A 10,603-nucleotide genomic window follows, 5' to 3' on the forward strand; every position below is an offset into this window, starting at 1 on the left:
CCATGGCTTAGTGTCGTAGGAACGTAATAGAGTATTCATGATTTATTCAATAATTATATTATGTATTTACAGTGACGTTATATACGGCCTAGGACAAAAGCCAGTGTGTTGTAAGTAAAATTTCCAGGTTTCGAAACCTAACACGCCTTTTTAAACACATAAAAAATTAAAGATAGATTTATTTTACACAGCATAAACCTTTTTGACGTAATACACTGTACATACACAATACCTCTATATGTACTATCGACAGTTGAAAGTATTTAAACGAATAAAATATCTTCAATCAGGCTTCTTTTTAAACTTGAACATACAGATTGTTATCGGTCTCCTTTGGTTTCTAAGGGCACAGAGGAATGCAGATAATAACCGTGAAGGCTCATTTCCCACAAACAACAGGACATTGTGTTGATTCAAAAGATTATTCTACCTTTTATCGTCAGCTTTGCGCAGTGGCGGTATCGAAGCTTATGAGGTTTATCCGAGGCGCGATTATTGCTGGTTGAAAACTATTACCAATACCCCGCCCGATTGCCGTGAAATTCGACGATTGTGGCAATTTCTGAAGGGTTCTCAGGAGCCTTTATTCTTATTATTCCCTCGCGTTGAGAACTTCTGTTAGTTGTCAAAATTCAGCTCGAAACAGGAGGTTTGTCGAATCCGCGTGACAATATAATGATTTTTCCCAAAACTGCTTCCATGTCCTAAGTATGTGTTCAATCAAATAAAAGTGAAAAACATACAAATGTGTATTATCATATAATTGATCTAAAAACCTGTGTCAGAAGTGGGATTCGAACCCACGCCTCCATTCGGAGACCAGAATACTCAACACCACATTGTGGTGAAGAACACGACGTTCTTGAGTCTGGCGCCTTAGACCACTCGGCCATTCTGACAGCGCTGGAAGGAATGAGTATACGGCGTGTTCCATAAGGAGAAAAAATAAAAATAAACGCAAATGTTAAATTGACGTTTAAAATTTCTTTAGCTCAACTGTTTCAGCATATAAATTAAGTTACTATATACAATTGCATAAAAAGCCAGAGGCCTGTCAAATCATCCATGTGGATTAAAACCAAAATAATCTACATTTAAACTAATGATCGGTTAGCTGAATTAAGTGTTGCTTATGTATGTTAAGCGTGATAGTATTCTTGCACCGTTATAAAAATATCAGGTATATTTTATTTGAGTTGAAATTTGAATGTTGCATGTCAACGATCATCGGCGCCATGGCTTAGTGGTAAAGCGCCTGTCTAGTAAACAGGAGATCCTGGGTTCGATCCCCAGTGGTGCCTTCTTATCATCAGCTAAATTTATATTTTAAACCCCATTTAAAAGTACAGTGTTGGGGCATTTATTAATCCAATTAAAATATCATCTTCTTCATTTGCAGCGTCGCCAAACGTATAATTTTCAGCGACAATGCATTAGGTTAATTTTAAAATGTACTAACAGATTTAAACATCGGCGCCATGGCTTAGTGGCAAAGCGCCTGTCTTGTAAACAGGAGATCCTGGGTTCGATCCCCAGTGGTGCCTCTTAATAGCGTTCTAGACAAACATTGCGCTAGAGCTTCTCTTTTTTTCAATTAATCGTAGGAACGTAATAGAGTATTCATGATATATTCAATAATTATATTATGTATTTACAGTGACGTTATATACGGCCTAGGACAAAAGCCAGTGTGTTGTAAGTAAAATTTCCAGGTTTCGAAACGTAATACGCCTTTTTAAACACATAAAAAATTAAAGATAGATTTATTTTACACAGCATAAACCTTTTTGACGTAATACACTGTACATACACAATACCTCTATATGTACAATCGACAGTTGAAAGTATTTAAACGAAGAAAAAATATCTTCAATCAGGCTTCTTTTTAAACTTGAACATACAGATTGTTATCGGTCTCCTTTGGTTTCTAAGAGCACAGAGGAATGCAGATAATAACCGTGAAGGCTCATTTCCCACAAACAACAGGACATTGTGTTGATTCAAAAGATTATTCTACCTTTTATCGTCAGCTTTGCGCAGTGGCGGTATCGTAGCTTATGAGGTTTATCCGAGGCGCGATTATTGCTAGTTGAAAACTATTACCAATACCCCGCCCGATTGCCGTGAAATTCGACGATTGTGGCAATTTCTGAAGGGTTCTTAGGAGCCTTTATTCTTATTATTCCCTCGCGTTGTGAACTTCTATTAGTTGTCAAAATTCAGCTCGAAACAGGAGGTTTGTCGAATCCGCGTGACAATATAATGATTTTTCCCAAAACTGCTTCCATGTCCTAAGTATGTGTTCAATCAAATAAAAGTGAAAAACATACAAATGTATATTATCATATAATTGATCTAAACACCTGTGTCAGAAGTGGGATTCGAACCCACGCCTCCATTCGGAGACCAGAATACTCAACACCACATTGTGGTGAAGAACACGACGTTCTTGAGTCTGGCGCCTTAGACCACTCGGCCATTCTGACAGCGCTGGAAGGAATGAGTATACGTGTTCCATAAGGAGAAAAAACAAAAATAAACGCAAATGTTAAATTGACGTTTAAAATTTCTTTAGCTCAACTGTTTCAGCATATAAATTAAGTTACTATATACAATTGCATAAAAAGCCAGAAGCCTGTCAAATCATCCATGTGGATTAAAACCAAAATAATCTACATTTAAGCTAATGATCGGTTAGCTGAATTAAGTGTTGCTTATGTATGTTAAGCGTGATAGTATTCTTGCACCGTTATAAAAATATCAGGTATATTTTATTTGAGTTGAAATTTGAATGTTGCATGTCAACGATCATCGGCGCCATGGCTTAGTGGTAAAGCGCCTGTCTAGTAAACAGGAGATCCCGGGTTCGATCCCCAGTGGTGCCTTTTTATCATCAGCTAATTTTATATTTTAAACCCCATTTAAAAGTACAGTGTTGGGGCATTTATTAATCCAATTAAAATATCATCTTCTTCATTTGCAGCGTCGCCAAACGTATAATTTTCAGCGACAATGCATTAGGTTAATTTTAAAATGTACTAACGGATTTAAACATCGGCGCCATGGCTTAGTGGCAAAGCGCCTGTCTTGTAAACAGGAGATCCTGGGTTCGATCCCCAGTGGTGCCTCTTAAAAGCTTTCTAGACAAACATTGCGCTAGAGCTTCTCTTTTTTATCGGCGCCATGGCTTAGTGGCAAAGCGCCTGTCTTGTAAACAGGAGATCCTGGGTTCGATCCCCAGTGGTGCCTCTTAAAAGCTTTCTAGACAAACATTGCGCTAGAGCTTCTCTTTTTTTCAATTAATCGTAGGAACGTAATAGAGTATTCATGATATATTCAATAATTATATTATGTATTTACAGTGACGTTATATACGGCCTAGGACAAAAGCCAGTGTGTTGTAAGTAAAATTTCCAGGTTTCGAAACCTAACACGCCTTTTTAAACACATAAAAAATTAAAGATAGATTTATTTTACACAGCATAAACCTTTTTGACGTAATACACTGTACATACACAATAACTCTATATGTACTATCGACAGCTGAAAGTATTTAAACGAATAAAATATCTTCAATCAGGCTTCTTTTTAAACTTGAACATACAGATTGTTATCGGTCTCCTTTGGTTTCTAAGGGCACAGAGGAATGCAGATAATAACCGTGAAGGCTCATTTCCCACAAACAACAGGACATTGTGTTGATTCAAAAGATTATTCTACCTTTTATCGTCAGCTTTGCGCAGTGGCGGTATCGTAGCTTATGAGGTTTATCCGAGGCGCGATTATTGCTGGTTGAAAACTATTACCAATACCCCGCCCGATTGCCGTGAAATTCGACGATTGTGGCAATTTCTGAAGGGTTCTCAGGAGCCTTTATTCTTATTATTCCCTCGCGTTGAGAACTTCTGTTAGTTGTCAAAATTCAGCTCGAAACAGGAGGTTTGTCGAATCCGCGTGACAATATAATGATTTTTCCCAAAACTGCTTCCATGTCCTAAGTATGTGTTCAATCAAATAAAAGTGAAAAACATACAAATGTATATTATCATATAATTGATCTAAAAACCTGTGTCAGAAGTGGGATTCGAACCCACGCCTCCATTCGGAGACCAGAATACTCAACACCACATTGTGGTGAAGAACACGACGTTCTTGAGTCTGGCGCCTTAGACCACTCGGCCATTCTGACAGCGCTGGAAGGAATGAGTATACGGCGTGTTCCATAAGGAGAAAAAATAAAAATAAACGCAAATGTTAAATTGACGTTTAAAATTTCTTTAGCTCAACTGTTTCAGCATATAAATTAAGTTACTATATACAATTGCATAAAAAGCCAGAGGCCTGTCAAATCATCCATGTGGATTAAAACCAAAATAATCTACATTTAAACTAATGATCGGTTAGCTGAATTAAGTGTTGCTTATGTATGTTAAGCGTGATAGTATTCTTGCACCGTTATAAAAATATCAGGTATATTTTATTTGAGTTGAAATTTGAATGTTGCATGTCAACGATCATCGGCGCCATGGCTTAGTGGTAAAGCGCCTGTCTAGTAAACAGGAGATCCTGGGTTCGATCCCCAGTGGTGCCTTCTTATCATCAGCTAAATTTATATTTTAAACCCCATTTAAAAGTACAGTGTTGGGGCATTTATTAATCCAATTAAAATATCATCTTCTTCATTTGCAGCGTCGCCAAACGTATAATTTTCAGCGACAATGCATTAGGTTAATTTTAAAATGTACTAACAGATTTAAACATCGGCGCCATGGCTTAGTGGCAAAGCGCCTGTCTTGTAAACAGGAGATCCTGGGTTCGATCCCCAGTGGTGCCTCTTAATAGCGTTCTAGACAAACATTGCGCTAGAGCTTCTCTTTTTTTCAATTAATCGTAGGAACGTAATAGAGTATTCATGATATATTCAATAATTATATTATGTATTTACAGTGACGTTATATACGGCCTAGGACAAAAGCCAGTGTGTTGTAAGTAAAATTTCCAGGTTTCGAAACGTAATACGCCTTTTTAAACACATAAAAATTAAAGATAGATTTATTTTACACAGCATAAACCTTTTTGACGTAATACACTGTACATACACAATACCTCTATATGTACAATCGACAGTTGAAAGTATTTAAACGAAGAAAAAATATCTTCAATCAGGCTTCTTTTTAAACTTGAACATACAGATTGTTATCGGTCTCCTTTGGTTTCTAAGAGCACAGAGGAATGCAGATAATAACCGTGAAGGCTCATTTCCCACAAACAACAGGACATTGTGTTGATTCAAAAGATTATTCTACCTTTTATCGTCAGCTTTGCGCAGTGGCGGTATCGTAGCTTATGAGGTTTATCCGAGGCGCGATTATTGCTAGTTGAAAACTATTACCAATACCCCGCCCGATTGCCGTGAAATTCGACGATTGTGGCAATTTCTGAAGGGTTCTTAGGAGCCTTTATTCTTATTATTCCCTCGCGTTGTGAACTTCTATTAGTTGTCAAAATTCAGCTCGAAACAGGAGGTTTGTCGAATCCGCGTGACAATATAATGATTTTTCCCAAAACTGCTTCCATGTCCTAAGTATGTGTTCAATCAAATAAAAGTGAAAAACATACAAATGTATATTATCATATAATTGATCTAAACACCTGTGTCAGAAGTGGGATTCGAACCCACGCCTCCATTCGGAGACCAGAATACTCAACACCACATTGTGGTGAAGAACACGACGTTCTTGAGTCTGGCGCCTTAGACCACTCGGCCATTCTGACAGCGCTGGAAGGAATGAGTATACGTGTTCCATAAGGAGAAAAAACAAAAATAAACGCAAATGTTAAATTGACGTTTAAAATTTCTTTAGCTCAACTGTTTCAGCATATAAATTAAGTTACTATATACAATTGCATAAAAAGCCAGAAGCCTGTCAAATCATCCATGTGGATTAAAACCAAAATAATCTACATTTAAGCTAATGATCGGTTAGCTGAATTAAGTGTTGCTTATGTATGTTAAGCGTGATAGTATTCTTGCACCGTTATAAAAATATCAGGTATATTTTATTTGAGTTGAAATTTGAATGTTGCATGTCAACGATCATCGGCGCCATGGCTTAGTGGTAAAGCGCCTGTCTAGTAAACAGGAGATCCCGGGTTCGATCCCCAGTGGTGCCTTTTTATCATCAGCTAATTTTATATTTTAAACCCCATTTAAAAGTACAGTGTTGGGCATTTATTAATCCATTAAAATATCATCTTCTTCATTTGCAGCGTCGCCAAACGTATAATTTTCAGCGACAATGCATTAGGTTAATTTTAAAATGTACTAACAGATTTAAACATCGGCGCCATGGCTTAGTGGCAAAGCGCCTGTCTTGTAAACAGGAGATCCTGGGTTCGATCCCCAGTGGTGCCTCTTAATAGCGTTCTAGACAAACATTGCGCTAGAGCTTCTCTTTTTTTCAATTAATCGTAGGAACGTAATAGAGTATTCATGATATATTCAATAATTATATTATGTATTTACAGTGACGTTATATACGGCCTAGGACAAAAGCCAGTGTGTTGTAAGTAAAATTTCCAGGTTTCGAAACGTAATACGCCTTTTTAAACACATAAAAAATTAAAGATAGATTTATTTTACACAGCATAAACCTTTTTGACGTAATACACTGTACATACACAATACCTCTATATGTACAATCGACAGTTGAAAGTATTTAAACGAAGAAAAAATATCTTCAATCAGGCTTCTTTTTAAACTTGAACATACAGATTGTTATCGGTCTCCTTTGGTTTCTAAGAGCACAGAGGAATGCAGATAATAGCCGTAAAGGCTCATTTCCCACAAACAACAGGACATTGTGTCGATTCAAAAGATTACTCTACTTTATCGTCAGCTTTGCGCAGTGGCGGTATCGTAGCTTATGAGGTTTATACGAGGCGCGATTATTGCTAGTTGAAAACTATTACCAATACCCCGCCCAATTGCCGTGAAATTCGACGATTGTGGCAATTTCTAAAGGGTTCTTAGGAGCCTTTATTCTTATTATTCCCTCGCGTTGAAAACTTCTATTAGTTGTCAAAATTCAGCTCGAAACAGGAGGTTTGTCGAATCCGCGTGACAATATAATGATTTTTCCCAAAACTGCTTCCATGTCCTAAGTATGTGTCCAATCAAATAAAAGAGAAAAACATGCAAATGTATATTATCATATAATTGATCTAAAAACCTGTGTCAGAAGTGGGATTCGAACCCACGCCTCCATTCGGAGACCAGAATACTCAACACCACATTGTGGTGAAGAACACGGCGTTCTTGAGTCTGGCGCCTTAGACCACTCGGCCATTCTGACTGCGCTCGAAGGAATGAGTATACGGCGTGTTCCATAAGGAGAAAAAATAAAAATAAACGCAAATGTTAAATTGACGTTTAAAATTTCTTTAGCTCAACTGTTTCAGCATATAAATTAAGTTACTATATACAATTGCATAAAAAGCCAGAGGCCTGTCAAATCATCCATGTGGATCAAAACCAAAATAATCTATATTTAAACTAATGATCGGTTAGCTGAATTAAGTGTTGCTTATGTATGTTAAGCGTGATAGTATTCTTGCACCGTTATAAAAATATCAGGTATATTTTTTTGAGTTGAAATTTGAATGTTGCATGTCAACGATCATCGGCGCCATGGCTTAGTGGTAAAGCGCCTGTCTAGTAAACAGGAGATCCTGGGTTCGATCCCCAGTGGTGCCTTTTTATCATCAGCTAAATTTATATTTTAAACCCCATTTAAAAGTACAGTGTTGGAGGAGCATTTATTAATCCAATTAAAATATCATCTTCTTCATTTGCAGCGTCGCCAAACGTATAATTTTCAGCGACAATGCATTAGGTTAATTTAAAATGTACTAACGGATTTAAACATCGGCGCCATGGCTTAGTGGCAAAGCGCCTGTCTTGTAAACAGGAGATCCTGGGTTCGATCCCAGTGGTGCCTCTTAAAAGCTTTCTAGACAAACATTGCGCTAGAGCTTCTCTTTTTTTCAATTAATCGTAGGAACGTAATAGAGTATTCATGATATATTCAATAATTATATTATCTATTTACAGTGACGTTATATAAGGCCTAGGACAAAAGCCAGTGTGTTGTAAGTAAAATTTCCAGGTTTCGAAACGTAATACGCCTTTTTAAACACATTAAAAATTAAAGATAGATTTATTTTACACAGCATAAACCTTTTTGACGTAATACACTGTACATACACAATACCTCTATATATACTATCGACAGTTGAAAGTATTTAAACGAATAAAATATCTTCAATCAGGCTTCTTTTTAAACTTGAACATACAGATTGTTATCGGTCTCCTTTGGTTTCTAAGGCACAGAGGAATGCAGATAATAACCGTGAAGGCTCATTTCCCACAAACAACAGGACATTGTGTTGATTCAAAAGATTATTCTACCTTTTATCGTCAGCTTTGCGCAGTGGCGGTATCGTAGCTTATGAGGTTTATCCGAGGCGCGATTATTGCTAGTTGAAAACTATTACCAATACCCCGCCCGATTGCCGTGAAATTCGACGATTGTGGCAATTTCTAAGGGTTCTTAGGAGCCTTTATTCTTATTATTCCCTCGCGTTGAAAACTTCTATTAGTTGTCAAAATTCAGCTCGAAACAGGAGGTTTGTCGAATCCGCGTGACAATATAATGATTTTTCCCAAAACTGCTTCCATGTCCTAAGTATGTGTCCATTCAAATAAAAGTGAAAAACATGCAAATGTATATTATCATATAATTGATCTAAAAACCTGTGTCAGAAGTGGGATTCGAACCCACGCCTCCATTCGGAGACCAGAATACTCAACACCACATTGTGGTGAAGAACACGACGTTCTTGAGTCTGGCGCCTTAGACCACTCGGCCATTCTGACTGCGCTCGAAGGAATGAGTATACGGCGTGTTCCATAAGGAGAAAAAATAAAAATAAACGCAAATGTTAAATTGACGTTTAAAATTTCTTTAGCTCAACTGTTTCAGCATATAAATTAAGTTACTATATACAATTGCATAAAAAGCCAGAGGCCTGTCAAATCATCCATGTGGATTAAAACCAAAAATAATCTATATTTAAACTAATGATCGGTTAGCTGAATTAAGTGTTGCTTATGTATGTTAAGCGTGATAGTATTCTTGCACCGTTATAAAAATATCAGGTATATTTTATTTGAGTTGAAATTTTGAATGTTGCGTGTCAACGATCATCGGCGCCATGGCTTAGTGGTAAAGCGCCTGTCTAGTAAACAGGAGATCCTGGGTTCGATCCCCAGTGGTGCCTTTTTATCATCAGCTAAATTTATATTTTAAACCCCATTTAAAAGTACAGTGTTGGAGGAGCATTTATTAATCCAATTAAAATATCATCTTCTTCATTTGCAGCGTCGCCAAACGTATAATTTTCAGCGACAATGCATTAGGTTAATTTTAAAATGTACTAACGGATTTAAACATCGGCGCCATGGCTTAGTGGCAAAGCGCCTGTCTTGTAAACAGGAGATCCTGGGTTCGATCCCCAGTGGTGCCTCTTAAAAGCTTTCTAGACAAACATTGCGCTAGAGCTTCTCTTTTTTTCAATTAATCGTAGGAACGTAATAGAGTATTCATGATATATTCAATAATTATATTATCTATTTACAGTGACGTTATATAAGGCCTAGGACAAAAGCCAGTGTGTTGTAAGTAAAATTTCCAGGTTTCGAAACGTAATACGCCTTTTTAAACACATTAAAAATTAAAGATAGATTTATTTTACACAGCATAAACCTTTTTGACGTAATACACTGTACATACACAATACCTCTATATATACTATCGACAGTTGAAAGTATTTAAACGAATAAAATATCTTCAATCAGGCTTCTTTTTAAACTTGAACATACAGATTGTTATCAGTCTCCTTTGGTTTCTAAGGGCACAGAGGAATGCAGATAATAACCGTGAAGGCTCATTTCCCACAAACAACAGGACATTGTGTTGATTCAAAAGATTATTCTACCTTTTATCGTCAGCTTTGCGCAGTGGCGGTATCGTAGCTTATGAGGTTTATCCGAGGCGCGATTATTGCTAGTTGAAAACTATTACCAATACCCCGCCCGATTGCCGTGAAATTCGACGATTGTGGCAATTTCTGAAGGGTTCTTAGGAGCCTTTATTCTTATTATTCCCTCGCGTTGTGAACTTCTTATTAGTTGTCAAAATTCAGCTCGAAACAGGAGGTTTGTCGAATCCGCGTGACAATATAATGATTTTTCCCAAAACTGCTTCCATGTCCTAAGTATGTGTTCAATCAAATAAAAGTGAAAAACATACAAATGTATATTATCATATAATTGATCTAAAAACCTGTGTCAGAAGTGGGATTCGAACCCACGCCTCCATTCGGAGACCAGAATACTCAACACCACATTGTGGTGAAGAACACGACGTTCTTGAGTCTGGCGCCTTAGACCACTCGGCCATTCTGACAGCGCTGGAAGGAATGAGTATACGGCGTGTTCCATAAGGAGAAAAAACAAAAATAAACGCAAATGTTAAATTGA

The 10,603-nt window shown here is 37.2% G+C and overlaps 27 non-coding genes across 27 annotated transcripts; 20 read left to right on the top strand and 7 right to left on the bottom strand.

Moving 5' to 3' along the window:
- The first annotated feature begins 441 nt into the window (after nucleotides 1-441).
- Nucleotides 442-581, top strand: LOC149723399 (U4 spliceosomal RNA). The gene has a single exon (XR_016387004.1). It is a non-coding gene; the product is annotated as a U4 spliceosomal RNA (small nuclear RNA).
- Nucleotides 582-779: 198 nt separating this feature from the next.
- On the bottom strand, nucleotides 780-899 carry Trnal-caa (transfer RNA leucine (anticodon CAA)). The gene is made up of 2 exons: nucleotides 862-899; nucleotides 780-825 (listed from the first exon to the last, which is right to left on the bottom strand). It is a non-coding gene; the product is annotated as a tRNA-Leu (tRNA).
- Nucleotides 900-1,229: 330 nt separating this feature from the next.
- Nucleotides 1,230-1,301, top strand: Trnat-agu (transfer RNA threonine (anticodon AGU)). The gene has a single exon. It is a non-coding gene; the product is annotated as a tRNA-Thr (tRNA).
- Nucleotides 1,302-1,472: 171 nt separating this feature from the next.
- On the top strand, nucleotides 1,473-1,544 carry Trnat-ugu (transfer RNA threonine (anticodon UGU)). The gene has a single exon. It is a non-coding gene; the product is annotated as a tRNA-Thr (tRNA).
- A 484-nt stretch (nucleotides 1,545-2,028) lies between these two features.
- LOC149723403 (U4 spliceosomal RNA) lies at nucleotides 2,029-2,168 on the top strand. The gene has a single exon (XR_016387020.1). It is a non-coding gene; the product is annotated as a U4 spliceosomal RNA (small nuclear RNA).
- A 198-nt stretch (nucleotides 2,169-2,366) lies between these two features.
- Nucleotides 2,367-2,486, bottom strand: Trnal-caa (transfer RNA leucine (anticodon CAA)). Its single transcript has 2 exons — nucleotides 2,449-2,486; nucleotides 2,367-2,412 (listed from the first exon to the last, which is right to left on the bottom strand). It is a non-coding gene; the product is annotated as a tRNA-Leu (tRNA).
- A 327-nt stretch (nucleotides 2,487-2,813) lies between these two features.
- Nucleotides 2,814-2,885, top strand: Trnat-agu (transfer RNA threonine (anticodon AGU)). The gene has a single exon. It is a non-coding gene; the product is annotated as a tRNA-Thr (tRNA).
- A 171-nt stretch (nucleotides 2,886-3,056) lies between these two features.
- Trnat-ugu (transfer RNA threonine (anticodon UGU)) lies at nucleotides 3,057-3,128 on the top strand. The gene has a single exon. It is a non-coding gene; the product is annotated as a tRNA-Thr (tRNA).
- Nucleotides 3,129-3,177: 49 nt separating this feature from the next.
- Nucleotides 3,178-3,249, top strand: Trnat-ugu (transfer RNA threonine (anticodon UGU)). Its single transcript has one exon. It is a non-coding gene; the product is annotated as a tRNA-Thr (tRNA).
- Nucleotides 3,250-3,731: 482 nt separating this feature from the next.
- Nucleotides 3,732-3,871, top strand: LOC149723408 (U4 spliceosomal RNA). Its single transcript, XR_016386992.1, has one exon. It is a non-coding gene; the product is annotated as a U4 spliceosomal RNA (small nuclear RNA).
- Nucleotides 3,872-4,069: 198 nt separating this feature from the next.
- Nucleotides 4,070-4,189, bottom strand: Trnal-caa (transfer RNA leucine (anticodon CAA)). Its single transcript has 2 exons — nucleotides 4,152-4,189; nucleotides 4,070-4,115 (listed from the first exon to the last, which is right to left on the bottom strand). It is a non-coding gene; the product is annotated as a tRNA-Leu (tRNA).
- Nucleotides 4,190-4,519: 330 nt separating this feature from the next.
- Nucleotides 4,520-4,591, top strand: Trnat-agu (transfer RNA threonine (anticodon AGU)). Its single transcript has one exon. It is a non-coding gene; the product is annotated as a tRNA-Thr (tRNA).
- A 171-nt stretch (nucleotides 4,592-4,762) lies between these two features.
- Nucleotides 4,763-4,834, top strand: Trnat-ugu (transfer RNA threonine (anticodon UGU)). The gene has a single exon. It is a non-coding gene; the product is annotated as a tRNA-Thr (tRNA).
- Nucleotides 4,835-5,317: 483 nt separating this feature from the next.
- Nucleotides 5,318-5,457, top strand: LOC149723412 (U4 spliceosomal RNA). Its single transcript, XR_016386988.1, has one exon. It is a non-coding gene; the product is annotated as a U4 spliceosomal RNA (small nuclear RNA).
- Nucleotides 5,458-5,655: 198 nt separating this feature from the next.
- Nucleotides 5,656-5,775, bottom strand: Trnal-caa (transfer RNA leucine (anticodon CAA)). The gene is made up of 2 exons: nucleotides 5,738-5,775; nucleotides 5,656-5,701 (listed from the first exon to the last, which is right to left on the bottom strand). It is a non-coding gene; the product is annotated as a tRNA-Leu (tRNA).
- Nucleotides 5,776-6,102: 327 nt separating this feature from the next.
- On the top strand, nucleotides 6,103-6,174 carry Trnat-agu (transfer RNA threonine (anticodon AGU)). Its single transcript has one exon. It is a non-coding gene; the product is annotated as a tRNA-Thr (tRNA).
- Nucleotides 6,175-6,343: 169 nt separating this feature from the next.
- Nucleotides 6,344-6,415, top strand: Trnat-ugu (transfer RNA threonine (anticodon UGU)). Its single transcript has one exon. It is a non-coding gene; the product is annotated as a tRNA-Thr (tRNA).
- A 482-nt stretch (nucleotides 6,416-6,897) lies between these two features.
- Nucleotides 6,898-7,037, top strand: LOC149723416 (U4 spliceosomal RNA). Its single transcript, XR_016387014.1, has one exon. It is a non-coding gene; the product is annotated as a U4 spliceosomal RNA (small nuclear RNA).
- Nucleotides 7,038-7,235: 198 nt separating this feature from the next.
- Nucleotides 7,236-7,355, bottom strand: Trnal-caa (transfer RNA leucine (anticodon CAA)). Its single transcript has 2 exons — nucleotides 7,318-7,355; nucleotides 7,236-7,281 (listed from the first exon to the last, which is right to left on the bottom strand). It is a non-coding gene; the product is annotated as a tRNA-Leu (tRNA).
- A 329-nt stretch (nucleotides 7,356-7,684) lies between these two features.
- Nucleotides 7,685-7,756, top strand: Trnat-agu (transfer RNA threonine (anticodon AGU)). Its single transcript has one exon. It is a non-coding gene; the product is annotated as a tRNA-Thr (tRNA).
- Nucleotides 7,757-7,929: 173 nt separating this feature from the next.
- On the top strand, nucleotides 7,930-8,000 carry Trnat-ugu (transfer RNA threonine (anticodon UGU)). The gene has a single exon. It is a non-coding gene; the product is annotated as a tRNA-Thr (tRNA).
- Nucleotides 8,001-8,481: 481 nt separating this feature from the next.
- Nucleotides 8,482-8,620, top strand: LOC149723420 (U4 spliceosomal RNA). Its single transcript, XR_016387010.1, has one exon. It is a non-coding gene; the product is annotated as a U4 spliceosomal RNA (small nuclear RNA).
- Nucleotides 8,621-8,818: 198 nt separating this feature from the next.
- On the bottom strand, nucleotides 8,819-8,938 carry Trnal-caa (transfer RNA leucine (anticodon CAA)). Its single transcript has 2 exons — nucleotides 8,901-8,938; nucleotides 8,819-8,864 (listed from the first exon to the last, which is right to left on the bottom strand). It is a non-coding gene; the product is annotated as a tRNA-Leu (tRNA).
- Nucleotides 8,939-9,270: 332 nt separating this feature from the next.
- Nucleotides 9,271-9,342, top strand: Trnat-agu (transfer RNA threonine (anticodon AGU)). The gene has a single exon. It is a non-coding gene; the product is annotated as a tRNA-Thr (tRNA).
- Nucleotides 9,343-9,516: 174 nt separating this feature from the next.
- Trnat-ugu (transfer RNA threonine (anticodon UGU)) lies at nucleotides 9,517-9,588 on the top strand. The gene has a single exon. It is a non-coding gene; the product is annotated as a tRNA-Thr (tRNA).
- A 482-nt stretch (nucleotides 9,589-10,070) lies between these two features.
- LOC149723424 (U4 spliceosomal RNA) lies at nucleotides 10,071-10,210 on the top strand. Its single transcript, XR_016386989.1, has one exon. It is a non-coding gene; the product is annotated as a U4 spliceosomal RNA (small nuclear RNA).
- A 199-nt stretch (nucleotides 10,211-10,409) lies between these two features.
- Nucleotides 10,410-10,529, bottom strand: Trnal-caa (transfer RNA leucine (anticodon CAA)). Its single transcript has 2 exons — nucleotides 10,492-10,529; nucleotides 10,410-10,455 (listed from the first exon to the last, which is right to left on the bottom strand). It is a non-coding gene; the product is annotated as a tRNA-Leu (tRNA).
- Nucleotides 10,530-10,603: the final 74 nt, after the last annotated feature.

The sequence above is a fragment of the Ciona robusta genome, unplaced genomic scaffold (assembly GCF_009617815.1).
Source record: "Ciona robusta unplaced genomic scaffold, ASM961781v2 AP042750.1".
Taxonomy (NCBI): Eukaryota; Metazoa; Chordata; class Ascidiacea; order Phlebobranchia; family Cionidae; genus Ciona; species Ciona robusta.